Consider the following 20,133-nt stretch of genomic DNA (forward strand, 5'->3'; position numbering starts at 1 on the left):
TGCTAGCAGGCATTATTAAAATCCCACCGTGGATGGTCCTGGCATGGATCTCTATCATTTCAATATCCCCTTCTCACATTACAAATAAATATGTCTACTGTTTCTCTGTATCTATGGAGATGTGCTTTGTGTATCTGAGAGAAGAGGAACAAACAGAAATGTTGAGCTAGATCTCCTGTTAAATTCCAGCCCGCGGTTAACAAGTGGAAATGGGTTTGTTTCGTGATCAGCCACTGATGATAAGTAAGATAGTGAGAACTCAAAGCTCTGACTGTGTAAGAGTGAGCCATAGGCTTGGTATGATTGGATGAACGTACAAGTGAGTTTGCTGTGTATAGTGAGCACCAGCTGGGCACACAGGGAGAGCAGGTGGCACAACAAGCTTTCCAGAAGAGGAGGAGGGAAGGTCGTCTTGACCCCTGGATGAGAGATGGGAATGAAAGCACTGCCTTTAAGCTTTTCTGGAGCTAACTTTACTTTTCCCAGATGCCCTCTGATGGTTTAACTCAATATCCATAGCCACATGAACAAAACGCTACTACTCTTATCTGTGAACTATTCCTCTCTATGTTGTTAAATCCATAGCTTAGTGCCAATTTTCTATGCTACATATGGCACAACTAAAGACCCCAACAAATTTCATTTTCTTTCAGTGAGATCTCCCAAGATTAACGTAAGCTACATGCAAGGCAGTATACCGGTCACGTCCCTTGCCATTGCCTGTCAATTGGCTGCTGGTGCCACCTAGTGTCATACTGTGGTGTTACAGCTTGACAAAACAACCTGTGGTTTCAGCTCTGAAAGGCAACTTGTTTGGTTTCTAATATAAATCAATTATTCTGAGGAAATCTCTCATGATATGACTTGTGTAGCAAGTCTTCCATAGAATAGCTTTAAGTGAAATAATTATTTTAACAATTAAAACCAATCAAAATAAAAATCAAAACATAAACATTGTATCCTAGGATTCTAGTTCTTTCCTTAAAATAAGGGTAACTCCATCCAGGAACAAAAAGCAAATTGGCTTAAAAATTTAAGAAAACCTTTAAAAGCTGGGTGGCGGTGGCGGTGCATGACTTTAATCCCAGCACTCAGGAGGCAGATCTCTGTGAGTTCAAGGCCAACCTGGTCTATGAGAGCTAGTTCCAGGACAGGGTCCAAAGCTACAGAGAAACCCTGGCCCAATAAACCAAAAATAATAAATGCCTTTAATCTACCTGCATTTTTTTACATGTCAACATCCAGTTTTGCCAACATCGTTTGTTGAAGATACCAGTAGAAAAACTTTGCATGTCCCTAATCTCATAAGGCTAACATAACAGAACAGGAGGCAAACAATAAATATAAAAGCAAACAAATCACAGTATCATGCCAGACAACGAGAGCTCCAGAGGTCTGCCATGAGAAGTGCATCAGAGTGAGGGGAAAGGGAGCAACTGGAACTTTTCCTTCCTTGACAAGCGAGAAAATGCCTAAGTGTGATGATCTAGAAAAAGAGTATTCTTGTAGAGAATGAACAGGAAATGCACACGTCCAAAAGCGGGGACTGACTGAGCATGTTTGAGAAGTGACTAGCGGTGGCAGGGTGGCTGAAGAGAGAAAACTAATACAGGGTGGCAGGTTGGGAAAGACCCTTGGCAGGGAGAAGGGCAGCATGACTTTGAAGACATTGTGAGCACTCAGAACAGGAAAGGGATGTGAGGGCAGCTAAAGAGTCAGAGGGAGTGAGCTGTGGTGCGGAGCAGGGAGCGGAGCCTTTCGGAAAAGTATCTGCCCAATTGTGCTGCCGACCTAAAACTGCTCCCCGAGAAAATTCTGTTCAAATGTAACAAAGGCCAACAAGATAGCTCAGTGGGCAAAAGATGTAGCCATGCAAGTCCTATCACCCAAGTTCAGTCCTCCGAGGATCCCCAGATCTGATCCTGAGAATTCTTCCTCCCTAGACATGCATGGTGCATGTGCACCCTCACACGCACACAACCAAGTAAAAATTATAAGCAAAACATTAGTGAAATTAACATAAGCCTCAAAGTGCAGAGCAAGAATGGCAGTTGGGATGGCCAATGGGAATCAAGCAGAGGTGAGACTTTAAAAAGGGAATATGTAAGTTGTTACCATGGTTACCATGTAGCTTATATTTAAAGTCATGAGACTGATGAGAAAGTAAAAAGCAAGAACTCTGGGGACTGGGTTTTGACTGCTTCACTATCTAAAAAGAGGCTTATGGGAAAATATGTACTTGCCAAGCAGTGGTGGCACACATCTTTAATCCCGGCACTTGGGAAGCAGAGGTGTACAGATCTCTGAGTTCAAGGCCAGCCTGGTCTACAGAGTGAGTTCCAGGATGTCCAGGGTTACACATAGAAACCCTATCTTGAAAAGAAAGGAAGGAAAAAAGGAAGGAAGGGAGGAAGAAAGGAAGGGGAAAAAGGTGCACTTGAGAGTTGCACAGCGTAAACAAGAAAAAATTAGAAGAAAACAAAAGGAATTCAAATAACTGCTAGTCTTTCTATCTAACTAGTAAGTCTCCTAAGTGAGCTGGCAGTTGACTGCGTAAGCTTCTTAATCATTTCACCACTGACAGCCATTAGAAATCTGTCTAAGAGATACCACAAAATCTTAAACAAATTATACACCAAGAACTGGTGTCTAATTGACTTACGTCAATCACACTATCAGTCACAGTTATTTGCAGGTTCTTGTCTAGCTGTATTATTAAGTTCTCTTCCTTATCTACTTGACAGGCATACCTCTAATTGACAGATGTGTGTTATACATCATTATCATTGACGAGGTTGCTCTTAGAAATAACAGGCTCTCTAAAATCATCTCACGGCATAAACAGTAGATCCGCCCTCCAAAAGCCATTGCTACTTTTTAGACTAATGCAAAATTATACATACCCCTGCTCTTGAGCTTGGTAGGTAAATTAATTTCTTTATTAATTATAAATTATAATTTATAAATTAATTTATTTAAACATATATTTAAATCTATTTCTTATGTATTAGTCAGGCAGAGTGCTATCAGAAATTATCATAGACTGGGTGGGTTAAACAACAAAATTATTTCCCACAGATTGGGAAGCCAGGAAGTCCAAAATCTAGATACAGTTGATTTAGTTCCTGGTGGGAGCTCTTTCTCACCTGCTAACTAGCTGCCTGCTCCTTGTGTCCTCATCTGGCAGAGTTCTCATCACCTAATCAGCATCCAGGTCTCACTCAAGATTTTGTTTAACTTAAACTTGCTTCTTTACTCCAAATACAGTTTCTTCCGGGTTGGAAGTCTGGGGAAGCACAGTTCAGTCCTCCCACTCTCATGAACTAATAGATAAACTGTAAAGTTGTGTGTGCATGTGCTGAGGGCATGTGACACAGAAGGTATGCAATCCCCAGAGTTACAGTTTGAAATTTTTTAAATACCAACAGGTTGTGCCATTCAATCACAAATATCCTAACCTATCATAGCAATGTAAGAGTGGTTAAAAAATTAATGTACTACCCTGTGGGAAGTCCAAGGTCCTCCCCACTCCATCCAGGTCTAGGAAGGTGAGCATCCAAATAGGCTAGGCTCCCACAAAGCCAGTACATGCAGTAGGATCAAAACCCAGTGCCATTGTCCTAGGCTTCTCAGCAGCCCTCATTGTTCGCCATGTTCAGAGAGTCCGGTTTTATCCCATGCTTTTTCAGTCCCAGTCCAGCTGGCCTTGGTGAGCTCCTGTAGATCAGCCCCACTGTCTCAGTGGGTGGGTGCACCCCTCGCAGTCTTGACTTCCTTGCTCATGTTCTCTTCGGACTGGAAGGGGGGGATGGGGTGGGGAGTAGGGGGAGGGGGAGGGAAAAGGGAGGCGGGGAGGAAGTGGAAATTTTTAATAAAAAAAATTAATGTACTTGATTGACTCAAAAAACTGTAAGTATCCCTGCTTTCCTGGAGCATACATTCTAGCAAGGCCAGCAACACAGAAAATAAAAACACAGATAATTAAGATGGCAAATATGCCAATAAAATTTATCTTTATTATTTCTCCCTTTATCTCTTTGAATATAATAATATAATAATGGTAAGATATCAGACTAAGATGGTGGGTTTAAGTCCCCATGAACACACATAGGTAAAAAGAAAAATAACTAAGACCATGCACAATAACCTCCACTCCTGCATGAAACCATCTCAGTGAATGATTTATCAAACCAGGTGAGCTTATATATGAAGCATGATTAATAAAAACTCAGAGGGGTCTTGGAAATATCGGGGATACAAAAACATATCTAAACATAATAAAAGCAATATACAGCAAGCAGATAGCCAACATCAAATTAAATGGAGATAAAATCAAAGCAATCCCACTAAAGTTAGGAGCATGACAGGGCTGTCCACTCTCTCCATATCTATTCAATGTAGTTCTTGAAGTTCTGGGTAAAGCAATTAAGACAACAAAAAGAGATCAAGGGGGTTAAATTGGAAAGGAAGAAGTCAGACTTTCACTATTTGCAGATGATATGATAATATACATAAATGACCTCAAAAACTTTACTAAGGAACTCCTACAGCTAATAAATACCTTCAGTGATGTGGCATGATACAAGATCAACCCAAAATAGTCAGTAGTTCTCCTATATACAAATGATAAAGAAGATGAGAAATCAGAGAAACATCACCCTTCACAATAGCCACAAATAACATAAAATATCTTGAGGTAACACTAACCAAAGAAGTAAAACATCTGTTAAACAAGAACTTTAAGTCTTTGAAGAAAAAAATTGAAGAAGATACCAGAAAATAGAAAGATCTACCATGCTCTTGGATAGGTAGGATCAACATAATAAATATGGCAATCCTACCAAAAGCAATCTATAGATTCAATGCAATCCTCATCAAAATCTCAACACAATTCTTCACAGACCTTGAAAGAACAATACTCAACTTCATATGGAAAAACAAAAAACCCAGAATAGCCAAAATAATCCTGTACAATAAAGGAACTTCTGGAGGCTTCACCATCTCTGACATCAAGCTCTATTATAGAGCTACAGTTATAAAGACTGCTTGGTATTGGCACAAAAACAGAGAAGTTGACTAATAGAATCGAATCAAAGGCCTGGATATTAATCCACACACCTATGAACACCTGATTTTTGACAAAGAAGCCAAAAATATATAATGGAGAAAAGCATCTTCAACAAATGGTGCTGGCATAACTGGATGTCAATTTGTAGAAGAATGAAAATAGATCCATATCTAGCGCCATGCACAAAACTCAAGGCCAAATGGATTAAAGTCCTCAATATAAATTCAACCATATTGAACCTGATAGAAGAGAAAGTGGGAAGTAGCCTTTGATGCATGGGCACAGGAGACCACTTCCTAAATATAACACCAGTAGTACAGACACTGAGAAAAACAATAAATAAATGAGACCTCCTGAAACTGAGGAGCTTCTGAAAGCAAAGGACACAGTCAAAAGATAGAAAGGCAGCCTACTGAAGGGGAAAATATCTCCACCAACCTCAGATCAGAGGACTGATCTCCAAAATGTATTAATAACTCAGGAAATTCGGCATCAAAATTTCAAATAACCTAATTAAAAAATGGGGTACAGAGCTAAACAGAGAATTCTCAACAAAAGAATTCTCAAATTGCCAAAAGACACTTAAGGAAATGTTCAAGATCCTTAGCCATCAGGGAAATGCAAATCAAAACAACACTGAGATACCATCTTACTCCAGTCAGAATGGCTAAGATCAAAAACACCAATGATAGCTTATGCTGGAGAGGATATGGAGTAAGGGGACCACTCCTCCATTGCTGGTGAGAATGCAAACTTGTACAACCACTTTGGAAATCAGAATTGGCAGTTTCTCAGAAAATTGGGAATCAATCTAATTCAAGACCCAGCAATGCCACTTCTGGGCATATACCCAAAAGATGCTCAATCATACTACAAGGACATTTGTTCAACTATGTCCATAACTGCATTATTTGTAATAGCCAAAACCTGGAGACAACCTAGATGCCCCTCAACTGAAGAATGGACAAAGAAAGTCTGGCACATTTACACATCAGAGAACTACTCAGTGGTAAAACACAATGACATCTTGAAATTTGCATTTTAATTGATGGAACTAGAAAACACCATCCTGAGTGACATAAGCCAGACCCAGAAAGATGAGTCTGGTATGTACTCACTCATAAGTGGATACTAGCTGGAAAGCAGAGGATATGGAGCCTATAGTTCATGATCCTAGAGAAGCTAAGTAACAAGGTGAACCCTAAAAAAACATACATAGTTCCACCTGGAAAAGGGAAATAGACAAGATAGCCTGAAAAAAATTGGAAGCATGGGGATGAGGGAGTAGGGAAGGTAGAAGGGGAAGATGAGGAGATAAGGGGTTAATTTAAGTTGTAGGAGCTAGTTAGTAGTAAACTTGAGCAAAAAGCCAAACAGTTTATAAATAATACAAGCCTCTATGTATTTATTTGGAACTGAATGGCTGCAGGACCAGGCAGGACAGAACTTTCCATCAGCACAGAATCTCCCGGGGAATGTTTCCTTTCATATGCAGGCACGGAAAGGAAAGCTAAGATGGATGATTTACAGCTAGATGCACAAGTCAGGGTGAGTCCCTGGAACTGAAGAGGTTCACAGAGCTCTGGTGAAGGTCAGTGGGAACCATTAGACAGCAGTTTAGAGCCTCCTCTCACCCAACACAAGCCGCAGAACATCCCAAGGAAGAGCTGTTGCAGAGCCAGTAACTGAGCCTGTCAAGGGACCTACACAGGATCCTGGGCTGTGAAGGCTGAGGCTGGAATGTGACTCAGTAGAGCCTGAAACAGTCTCCCTACCAAAGCTGCTTCTGAGGTGAGGGAATTTACAACAAGTGTTCCTATTACCCTTGGCCCACACAGTGCTAGCCAGCCAGATGGTGTATTAAGACAATTGTCTGGAATAAAGCACTCCAAGCCAATGGAACTAGAAAGCAAGCAGGGGCCACTGTGATAACTGAAGTAATAGATATGGAACCAAAATCAGAAGAGATAAAGAAGGCCTATACATACTCAGGAAAAAAATAATTCATCAGAAAGCTAGTACATGACTGGCTAAGCATTTACATGCAACATTGAGGCACCCAATTCCATAAAACAAACACTATGGGGTGCAAATAAACAGATTAACCAAACCCAATAACACTGGGTAGTCTCACTAATGGACAGGTCCTTCCAACAAAAATAGAGAAACATTGTAATTAAATGACATCATAGATCAAACATCTACAGAAAATTCCATCCAAACACTATGAAGTACACATTCTCTTCAGGAGCTCATAGAACTTCCTCTAAAATGGATCACATCATAGAACAAGGCAAGTCTAAACAAATACAGGAAAAAAATTAACAACTTACTCTATCTGAACCTAATAGAAGAAAGTTAGAAATCAACAAGAGAAACAATGCACACATGATTCATAGAGACCAAGTAATATACTATTAAATGATGAGTGGATCATCAGAGGAACTGAGAAGAAAACTTTTAAACTCTTATCGGTGGATATAAATGAAATCACAGCATACCAACACCCATGGACTACAATGAAAGAGCAAGAGTGTCTATATTTTTATAAATATACAATGCTGCCTGAAAGCTATAAGTGCCTTTTTTTAAGAAAAACACAGAGATCTTTCAAATATATAATCTGGTAATGTACCTTAAGACCTTGGTGAAACAACAACCCAACAAGAATCAGAAGGTGGAAATAAATAATCAACATTAGAGAAGAAATTAATGAAATTAAAACAAACTGCACAGAGTCAATTGAACAATAGTTGGCTCTTTAAAAATATCAGTTCTGTGGCCAAGATAACTAAAAGAAAGAGCATTGTGTGTTCTTACAGAAGACTCAGGTTTGACTTCCCAAATAAGCACCCACATGGTGGCTCACCACCATCTATGACTCCAATCCTAGGACATCCAGTGCTGTGGGATAATGCTCTTGTACCCTGTAAAGATTTGTCACTTGTATTGACTTAATAAAATGCTGATTGGCCAGTAGTTAGGCAGGAAGTAAAGGTGGGATGACCAGACTAGGAGAATTCTGGAAAGAGGAAAGACTCTGGCTAAAGTCGCTACCCAGATGCAAAGGAAGCAAGATGAAAAAGTTGTACTGAGAAAAGGTGCCAAGCCACATGGCTAAACAAAGATAAGAATTATGGGTTATTTTAAATTATAAGAGCTAGTTAATAATAAACCTAAACTAATAGGCCCAACAGTTTATAATTAATATAAGCCTCTATGTGTTTCTTTGGGACTGAATGGATGCAGGACCAGGTGGGATAGAAACCTCCATCTATAATTCAGTACCCACTCCTGGTCCTCAAAGGCACCAGGAATGCACATGGTGCACAGAAATACATGTGGTCCAAACATCTATACACATAAAATAAAATAATAAAATAAAGTAAAAAAACTTTCTAAGAAAGATAGAGAAAATCCAAATTAAATTAAAAGTAAGACATTATAATAGATAGCAATCATATTCATATATATTTTTAAAGCTTATATTTCACCAAATTGCAAAATATAAAATAAATGGATGAACTTCTAGACTCATATAACCTACCAAATTAAACCAAGGTGAGACAAAATATTTAAACAGCTCTATTACAGTGATAAGATTAACACAGCAATTATGAAATCTCAGTGCTTTAAACAAAGCAACAAAAAAGCCCAGGCACAAATAGATTCACTGAAGAACTCTACCAGGTCTTTCAAGAATTAACCCCAATGCATCTCATACTACTTCACAAAATAGAAAATTGAGCAGTGCTACTGAACTCTTTTTACAAAACCAATATTACCCTGATATCAAAACCACATAAACACATAATAACAATAAAGAATATTCTACAACAATCTCTCTAATAAACACAAATAAAAGCCAATATAATATTTACAAACTGCATTCAAAAACACATAAAAAATATCATTTACCATAATGATACTAGTTTTATTCCAGAGTTATAGGGATGGTTCAACATATATGAACTAATACGTCTAATAAGTGAAGTCAAGAACAGAAATCACATGGTTTTCTCAATACACGCCAAAAGGACTTTTGAAAAAATCCCCATTTCTTCATGGTAAAAGTCTTGAAGAAGGTAGGTATAAAAGGAATGTACTCAAGACAATAAAGGCGACATACACCACACCTGCAGCAAACATTGCACTCAATGAGACACAGAAAGTTTCTCTGCTAAAACCACAAATGAGATAAGAATGTCCACTTTCCATTCTTATTCAATCTAATGATTAAAGTCTTGGAGAAACAAGAGAAGAAAAGGAAGTCAAAAGAAGGATACAAATAGGAACAGAAGTCAGATGTTAACAGATTATACAGTTCTACACAGAAGAGACCCAAAGGACTACAGAAAACTGTAAAAGCTGACTTTCAGCAAAGTGTCAAGACACAAAATTAACATACAACCATCATTAACTTTCCTCTATACAAATAATATACATGCTGAGAAAGAAATTAGGGAAATAATCTCATTCATAACTACCTGAAGACACACATACAAATAAATAGAAAAAAAAATACTTACATACACACATACCTTGGCATAATCCTAACCAAGAAAATGAAAGACAAAGACCTCTACAATGAAAACTAAAACACTAAAGAAATAAATTGAAGGGGCTGGAGAGATGGCTCAGTGGTTAAGAGCATCGCCTGCTCTTCCAAAGGTCCTGAGTTCAATTCCCAGCAACCACATGGTGGCTCACAACCATCTGTAATGAGGTCTGGTGCCCTCTTCTGGCTTGCAGGCATATACACAGACAGAGTATTGTATACATAATAAATAAATAAATAAATATTTTAAAAAAAGAAATAAATTGAAGAAGCTGCTAGAAAGTGAAAATACCCATCATGTTCATACAACTTATGAATTGATATTGTAACATGCTATTATAACCAATGTTGTTCAGCTTTCTGTCACCAAGACAAAATACTGAGAATTTAAAAGGGAAAAAATTTAGTTTGGGTCTTGATTTCAAATGTTTCAGGGCATGGTCTCTTGGCTAGTTTGCTTTTTGTGTTTGTGATGAAGTAATACATGGTGCTAGAGAAAATGTGGCCAAGCAAAACCTCTCTCACCTCAGAACAGCCAGGAAGCAAACACAAAGAGACTAGACGAAGCCAAGTTCTCAATATCCCTACAGGGGTACAGTACCAGTGACCTAACTTCCTTCCTATAGGCTCCACCTCCCAGTAGTTTCCAGGCTGGCTACCAAGACTTTAAGTGCATGACAACTAAGCCTTCAGTGCATGGCAACAAAGTCTTTAGCACATGGCTTTTCAGGAACATTTAAGATCCAAAAATAGTGGAACTTCTTCAGCTGGTCACTGGGCATAACAATCTACTTACAGTCTGAAAAGGTATGTCTAAATCAACATGCGCCATGCCCTGGCTTACATCCTCACAGGCAACAATTAAGGACAAAGCAATCCGCATGAGAATCACATACAGTAAGGAAACAGCTGCTCGTGAAACCATGAGATAAGCAACTGAGAAAGGTTTGTGGAAACGCACACCGTAAGGGGAAGCTCCATCCAAGCGACTGTGGACTCTGTCAGTCCTCGTTTTATGTTAAGACTGCAAAAGTCAGCCCTGACGTATTGTGCTAATCATTTGCACAGTTCTCTGAGAACCTAGAACTGTCTCAACATTAGCAAATATATAATTAACAGGTTACTACAGAACAAATGGATCAGACCCAAAATACTAAGAGCTGTGAGATTAAATAACTGGAGAAAGCATTTTTCTAGTTCTGCATGGCACAATAATAACAGACATATGAAAATGAAAAATCTATAGACTCAGTATGGAATTTTTCATCATGTTAAAGGAAACTCTCAAATATTTAAACATTTTCAAATGTGTGTGTGTGTGTGTGTGTGTGTTATGTGCATGTTTGTATAGGTCTGTACTTGCTTGATTTTAGGGTACATGAAGGCCAGAGGTTGCTGTTAGGTGTTGTCTTAGTTAGGATCACTATTTCTGTGATGAAACACCATGACGAAAGCAACTTGGGGAGGAAAAGGATTATTTCACTCACAGTTCCATATAACAGTTCATCATTAAAAGCAGGGAGAGCAGCAACTCACACGGGGCAGGAAGCTGGAGGTACGACCTCTTTCCTTGGTCATGTTTGCTCCCCATGGCTAGCTCACCTGCTTCCTTATAGAACCCAGGGCCAGCAACCCAAGGATGGCACCATCCACAATGGACTAGGTCCTCCAACACCAATCACCAATTAAGAAAATGATATACAGGCTTGCCCACAGCTCTTCCTATGGAGGCGTCTGCTCAAGTGAGGTCTCAGATGCCCTTAGCTTGTGTCACATTGACATAAAACCACCCAGCTTCTTTGATATTCACCTGATTTTTTAAAGATGGGGCTTACCAATTCAGCTAGGCTTCCAGATGAATGAGCTCTCGGATCTGCTAGTTTCTGCCGTCCTTCCTGCCACGTCTCGGTGCTGTGGTTATAGATTTGGCACTCACCACTCCCACCTTTTCTTTTATAGATACTGACAATCTGAACTCATGTCATCGCCCTTGTACCTCAGGTGCTTTACCCACTAAGTCATCTCGACAATCCCTAGAAACTTGAACCTTCACGTAGATATTTCTAACCTAACAAGAGATTATCAAAATCTGTTAGGCTATTTTAAATTACCTGTATTTACCTGAATAGGGACTTTGCTGGACATTGTGGTAGGTGGAGCTTTGAGTTGGGACTGCAGTCAGCTCTGTCCTGCCAACCCATTCTCAAACAACCACACAGAGACTCAATATAATTATAAATGCTTGGCTGATAGTTTAGGCTTGTTACTAACTAGTTCTCATGGTCTAAATTAATCCATATTTCTTATCTGAGTTCTACCACATGGCTCATGATGTGTTATGTCATTTTTACATGTCCTGCTTCCTCTGCGTCTGGCGCATAACTTCTCCAGCTCTGCCCTTCTTCCCAGCATTGTCCTAGTCTAGTCTCACCCAGTCTCTTCCTGCCCAGCTATAGGTCAGTCAGTTCTTCATTAACCAATGAGAGTAATACATATTTACAGTGTGCAAAGATTGTGCCACAGAACATTGTCATCATCATGTTTGCACGGGTCACTTTTGCATTCTATATTTTTTTCTTCAAAGATCTGTAAGTGAACAAAATAAGAAAGCTGCTATTTTTGCTTCTAGTAATAAGGCTGAAAGGGAGAACTTTTTAAGTTTTGAGTGAGTTTATATCAACTGTTCATTTGATTATGTCATAATTAGCTTTAATTGTTAACTTGACACAGCCTGGTTCACCCGAGAAGGGAGTCTCAATGGAAAGGCAGTTTGGATCAGTTTGGCCTGAGTGCCTGTCTATGGGGATTTGCTTGATTGTCAATTGAACTGTGAGAGCCCAACCCCCTGTGGGAGATGCCACTTCTTGGGCAGGTTGTCTGGAGAAACCTGGCTAAGCATAGGTCTGCAGGCAAGCCAGCAAGTAGCATCCCTCTGTGATTTCTGATTAAGATTCCTGCTTAAGTTCCTGTCCTAACTGTTGTAAAATATTTGATTACACTATGTAAAGATATGTCACTATGGTTAGTTTAAGAAAAGTAAATGGTCAATAGGCAGGAGGTATAGTTGAGTCTTCCTGGACAGAAACAGCTCAGAGAAGAAAAAAGGCGGGGTTGCCAGGGAGATGCAGGAAAAGATGTAAAAGTCATGAGTGGTAACACATAGATTAATAGAAATTGATTATTCTAAGTTATAAGAGCTAGTTAGAAACAAGCCTAAGCTAAGACTGAACTTTCATGATTAATAATATATCTCTGTGTCATTGTCAGCTGGCGCCTCCCCCCCAAAATAACTCCATCTACATATGGTGCCCAATGTCTGGACGTGTATTTTCACATAGGGCCTGAGAAAGTTGAAAGAAAAAAATAAAAGAAAAAATGAACTCGGCTTCCTAGTAACCCAGTGCTTGTACAGAGGCATGGCTCTGCCGTATAGTGAGCATTTGCGCAGCTGGCAGGCTGAGTAGAAGCAGGATGTTAAGTAAAAAGGCTTGTCGCAGCCCAGCAACTTCTCAGAGCTGAGGCAGTTAAATGCAGCTCCCAATTAAACAGTTCGTGCCCAGGCCCTATGGGCATAAGTCTCAGTTCTCACAGGCACAAGAACCAGCTGCCATTGCCATGTCCTAAAGGAAGATACAGGGCAGCTGGCTGGTTAAGGTTTGGCTCACATGATCAAAATTCCCTGCAGACACACAAAATGTCAGGTTCAGACCAAGAAAACCTCTAAATAGATACAATATGTTTCAAAAATGTGCTTAGATGTTGAAGAAAGAAAAGAAAATGGGTATAGGCAGTCAAAGAAAAAAAAGTAGTTTAAAATAATAAAGCCTTTAAAGAAAGACTAAAGTAATGTAAAAAGAATAAGCCATGTAAAATGGTAAACACACAGGGTGCCTGGTATCCTGTATGGTGCTTTGTTGACATATGGAATGGATAGAGATTTATATTACAGTTTGGTTATACAGTCCACAAGGACTTATAAAGTTGAAAGATGCCTTTTATCTGTCAAACATAAAACAAAAATTATCTTTAGATGACTTGTGCACACCACACATTCCATACTTATGTTAATGCAGACATATATGTTACCTTTAAAAGTATATGTTTTCAGAAAAAAATAAAGTCAGGACTTCAGATAATCTCTACACTTTCCATCACACATAGACTAGACAACAAATGATACAGTTAACTCTCTCAGAATTTGACCATTATCCCAATTTTCTCAGAGTCCCCTAAAGATGTCATTGCCCATAGACAACAGAAAGCAGTCTGAAGAACAAAACACCCACATTCCCAAGAGGTGGAATAGGTGGTTTTTGGTCATCCAATGAATTATGGATTTTTATTATTGTTTGGGGGAGTTGGTTACAAGTTGTTGTTGGTCATGGTCAGGAAAAAAGCTAAACAAAGGAGATTAGATTCAAGAACCTCTTTCTGAAGGAATAAGGGGATATAGTATAGAAATGATGGGATAAAAGGATGGCTTATTGAGTCTACTTTTGAACAACCACTAGTCTCAAGTATTTTACATTGGTATGAATTTTTGTATATTGATACAAGTTTAAGGATATTTTTATTATACAGAATATGTTTCTACTCTTGTTTAAAGTATTGTGTCTATGTAGCTCATTTAAAAATGTAATACATAATAAAAAACAGGTTAGTAATTAGTCATCTATAACAATCAAACTTATGGTCATGTTAGATATGTTTTCAAGGTCAAACAAATATATGTTAGATAACAAATAATCTTCAAACACTTCAAAGACCCACAGAATATGGCATCAAAAATGTTTTAATAACATAAGACTTTTCATGACAGTAAGATATGTTTGTGCTCAGAAGCATCAAATTACTTCAAAAAAAAGGATGATGGGCAGCAAAAAGAATGTTTGCTTTTGTTGTGTAAAAGTTAACTCATAGGCAAGAAACTTTCCTTGCCTCTACTGCTGACAGTATACTGTCCAAATTGGATGAGCAAGACACAAAGGAAAGTGACTGAGGAACCTTGCCAAGACAAGGTCAGACACTCCTTCAAAATTCCTGCTTCACAAAAAACATCTTTCAGGAATTCTAGATTTACATATCAAAGATAAATGCCCCAACATTTCAGAGGAAACTTACTTAGGTGACTGTCTAGACAGCCAGCTGCTTCTGTCATTTCTATAGTTTTGGAAGATATTTTCTCTTCACTTCCTGTTTACTCAGAAATTATTTTATTCTTCTCAGGTCTCTGATGAAGTCGAAGATGAAGTAATTATAGTTGCAGTTTTCCTTGTTATCAAATTCATAAAAGAAATTCACAAACGAGGTATAAAGTATATAAGATTAAGAGACACAAAAACTTAAATTGTTTATTTAAGATAATGACTTCAGAATAAAAGATTATGTCTAGGTTGGAAATACAAGTTATGACAGAAAGTGCAAAACTTTGAACTCACTAAGGATAGATAATACAGTACTTTCTTTGAATCTTCCAAATACTAATGGACTAGACATTGCAAATGTATTTCTTACCTGATAATTCTTCTTATTGGATATAGTTTTACAATGTGAGAGTTAAAACCCTTTCCTTTTATTGAGACAAAAAGGGGGAAATGTTGTGAGATAGTTTATTAAACTTGTGTAAAAATATGCCACTGTAATTGCTTTAATTAAAAGCTAAATGGCAGTATGTATAGGTGGCATTTCCCGGATAGAGAGAGCTTGGGAAAAAAGAAAGACAGAGTCAACAGCCAGACATAGAAGAAGAATGACATATAGGAAGAGAGGTAAAAGCCATGTGGCAAAACATAGATTAATAGAAATGGGTTAATCTAGTTATAAGAGCTAGTTAGAAACAAGCCTAAGTTAAGGCTGAGCTTTCATAATTAAAAAGTCTCCATATCATTATTTGTGAACTGGCGGTCCAAAGAAAAATCTGTCTACGCCTGACTTCCCTCAGTAGTGATCATGACCTAAAAGTGAGTCAGAAACTGGTACCTGTAGTGGAATAAAACAGCAAGCAAAAAAACATTCTATTAGCATAGAATATAAATCTTCTGGGCCTCTTTGGACTCATACTTTTGAGTCAACATAATAATCAGGAAGTGACTGTGTTAGGGGAGTGTAGTTGATGCAGACCATGAGAGGAAGATGGGACTCCACAATGGAACTAAAGAAGAACATGTTTGGAATGCAGGAGATCCTTTGAGGCATTTGACTTCATGTTTTCTTTTGTTTTTCCTTTTGTGAGTTTATGGCAGGGAGCTGTGTTATTGTGCCATGTGATTAATATCAATGAAAAGTACAACAATACAAACCAGGCAAGATTATAAATAGTCCAGGAATTAAGGAAGGTATAGGTCACTCCTCTAGTTAAAGACTCAAGCTAAGGTGCTTGCTAATGATAGAGGAAGTGCAGAATAGAGTAGAAGAAGGTAGTTACAAATAGCAGCTAAAGTCAAGTGACTGGTTACAAAAATGAGGATGGCAATGGCCACCTGCATAAATCCTTTTGTTGTTGTTCCTATATACTTTTGCCATGAATTCTTTCTTTCCAATGACAGCACTAGACTTTGAGCTCATTGAAGAGAGCCATCTAGTATATTGTAGATCTCATGTTCTTGAGACAAGTTAGATTTCTCCATGTATATTTGTTAATAAAATATAGAAAGTAAGAAACGTTGTAGTCACCAAGTTGTTTGAATACAACTACACTTCCAAAATATTGCCAAATGAACTATAGAACTCTATTTCACAACATTGCATTCTCATTTTTCTTTAAAACATTCTGTCTATATTCTTTGAGGTTCTTTTCAACCCATTTACTCTCTCATTGATTAAATGGCTCACTAGGAAGTTTTATACAATCTAAGCTATAACACATTACTTATTAATCTCATTCAAATTAATGAGCTGTGTGTGTTTCTAAGGGGAAAATGACTATTAAGAATTGAAATGTCCAAAGATGTGTAAGAGTACTTTGCATTTAGTAATTAAAAAATCAGATTTCTCTAAACTATTTAATATTTTTCTTTCAGTTGCCATAAAAATCCATTTGAACTACCATAAACAAAAATCCTAATGCTATGACAATAAACTTTTATAGCTTTGAAAAAGTAGACTTTTTAAAATTCAAATCACCAGTGAACATCCTTTGCACAATGTAAACAAAGCTTACAAGGTAAACTTCCATTGAGAGGACTAAAGGAACAGGCATCATTGAGCTGTTTCTGCATCCATCACAGCCAGCTTTCAGAAGTATGGCCCTTCATTGAAATTATGCACGTTTTCAAAAACTACAAAGCAATGACAAAAGAACAGTATGAAAAACATCCCTCTCGCCGGGCGGTGGTGGCGCACGCCTTTAATCCCAGCACTTGGGAGGCAGAGGCAGGAGGATCTCTGTGAGTTCGAGACCAGCCTGGTCTACAAGAGCTAGTTCCAGGACAGGCTCCAAAGCCACAGAGAAACCCTGTCTCGAAAAAAACCAAAAAAAAAAAAAAAAAAAAAGAAAAGAAAAAAATAAAGAAATAAAAACATCCCTCTCATCTTCTGATCAAACAGCAGTTGAGTTCCTATGTGTGACGCCTTTGTCCTGAGCTAAGAGTATGTCTAGAGTACAACTGTAATAATTAACCCGTAACAATGTTAATGGCATAATGCTCTGTTTATGTATGGGAGTTCTGCTTCCTCATGGGGTTCTCCCAGTTCCACAAACAACATATGATCTCCTGACCACCTAAAGTATGTGCTGTTGATGACACATGGAGCAATGGAGGGACGAAGGCATAGGCATGAAGTGCCTGGCAGCCTTTATTCACCCTCACCACACTTTTCCGGCAGTCTGATTACACACAAAGAAAAGTGCAACCCCTAAAGCAAATTCCACAGGAAAGGTGGCAAGGCAGTCAAGGAAAATCCTGCTTTCTGAGTCTGTGTGGTTGAATGCTGTAGCTACCAACCTTGGCAGAAAGAACTCTCTGAGGAGAGGATGAAGTGGCAGTGTGTTTAGCATTGATGAAACACACAGAGAGAAACAAAAAGCGACCACTGGGGCTCATCATGGTAGAATGGCCCTGGAATATCTATGAAATGATAAACCCACCTGTGGGTTCTCCTTCTTTCTCCTTTCATGGGCTGGGAAAGCAGCCAATCAGAAGCAAGTGCAGGTGCCTCTTGCATTGCTGCTAATTTGTTTGTAAATTGGCAAAAGAAAGCCAAAGGGAAGCAGGTGTCACCTCTTCTGGCCTGTACGGACAGAATTAATGTTGATGATTATTTGGTCACTGGCTAGTCCAGCTATAAACAGTGCTCCCTCCCCACTCAAGTTCACATTTGCATTTGAATTACCTGCATCAAAACCCTGAGGTAGCTCTAAACTTTGTTCGACTTAGTTAACTCAAGGTTAGGGTTGGAGTCAGGTAGGGCTAGGGTTATGTACACAGAGACTGCTTAATTGTTTCCCAGCCAGTTAGACCCAAATAATCACACAGAAACCATATTAATTCCAATGCTGTTTGGACAATGGCTCAAGCACATTCCTGGCTAATTCATATCTTAAATTAACCCATTTCTATTAATTCGTATATCATAAGACTATGGCCTACCAGTAAGGTTCTGGCATCTGTCTCCTTCGGCAGCTGCGTGGCATCTCCTTGACTCCATCTATTCTTCCTATACATTTTTATTCAAATTTCCCACCTGGCTTTGCTCTGCTAAGCCATTGTCTGAAGCAGCTTTATTCATCAACCAATAAAAGCAACACATAAATAGAAAGAATCTCACATCAGGGTTAGGGTTAGAGTTTTGGATTAGGACTATGATTAGGGTGAGGGCTAGGGTCAGGGTCAAGCTTAGGGTTGGGTTATGGTTGGGGTTTGGGTTAAGGTTAGGGTTAGTGTTTTGGTTAAGGTTAGGGTTAGAATTAGGTCTCAGTTTAGGATTGCCTGCATTTATACCCTGAGTTGGCTCTAAGCTTTCTTTTGACTGACTTTATTAAGTTTCAGGACCTTATAATCATTCAGTCTGAACCATCTCTGTCTTCCTTGAAGGATGGATGCCTCCTTGATATTCACATCTCTCACTGATGTCCAGAGCTATTTCTTTTATGAGCATAAGTGATTATAAAACATACGTGCAAACACACATGTATGCCATCTGTTTATAATTTATGTGTGTTTGAGTAATCGCGGACTTAATGCTGATCATTTCATTTTAAGTTATTTTGGAAGGAACACATTCTATTTTTGAGGAATGATGAAAATTTTAATTTTATCTGTAAACGAATTCTTAAATTGCAATATATTTTAGTAGGGCATCAAATCATACGCTTCACACACAAACATTATTTGCCAAGTATGCTCATGGTATTTGAGACACCCAATTAGGCACTTCCTACAGCCAGAAAAATGTCAATACTCTTCTTATTGGGTTTTCGGTCTACAAATACCACCACCTGCTATTTATTCTCCTTATTTTAAGCACTGTTTCATGGAGAAACAACTTATCTAGATGAGACTGTAAGACTCCATAGATGATACACTCCATCAGGTGAACTAGGAGGGTTTCAGGGGAGATCGAAGCTTTCTATTTAGCTCACCTCTTTCACTTACACAGGGCTGGCCGTTGCCATTGGAAGATGATAGAGTCCCTCCATCTTACTGAAGGCAGTGGTGTGTTGTGGGGTAGGTATATCCAGTGTTTATAAGCAGGACTGAGGCCCAATTCATCAAAGATAAAAAAATTCAGGTGGAATAAGGCCTTAGTTAAGGCCAAATGGGGTCTCATTTGACCTTAGGTGAAGCAGATTTGGCCCCGATACCCTTGAGTGTTCTATGGCTTCTCTCCACAATGTCCACATTTATGGGTTATAGGGGATGAGATTTATGGGTTATAGGGGATGCCAAGGTGTGAATTATCCTCCAGGAACTGAGGAACTCGTTGAGTTGTTGGGAAATATATATAGGGCCATTATCAGTCTTTATGGCCCATGGCACCTCCCATAACCAGTGTGGCCAATTTAAGGGCCTTTAATAACATGGGAGGCCTTTTCCCCTGAGAGGGCCACAACATACATGAAGGAGGAACAGGTAGCTACCATGACAGGAACATAGCAGAGACTACCAAACAGAGGGTGGTAAGTGACCTCCATCTGCCAGATTGCATTGGGCAGGAGCCCTTGAGGGTTCACACCTCCTTAAAGAGGGGGCCCAAGAGCATCAGAGGAGCACATGGTCTAAGTGTTTACATAGAGAAATGGAACGTTACAGGAGAAGCTTATGAATGATCTGAGAGGAGAGATGAAGTTGTTGATGAAGTGCTCTTGCTTGTTCAAGGAAGTTAAAGTCTACCATCATGATCATGGTATCAGTTTGGTCTCTGTCCAGAACACCTGCGAGTCCAGTGTGTGGGTGGATGTGAGAAAGATGCCAGGGGTGGGCTCTCAGGGATAACGTATCTTATATGGACAACATGGTCCCATATGAAGGGTTTGTTCATTCTTTGACTTAGGAAAAGAGCAGAAAAC

Source organism: Chionomys nivalis, chromosome 6, assembly GCF_950005125.1.
Source record: "Chionomys nivalis chromosome 6, mChiNiv1.1, whole genome shotgun sequence".
Lineage (NCBI taxonomy): Eukaryota > Metazoa > Chordata > Mammalia > Rodentia > Cricetidae > Chionomys > Chionomys nivalis.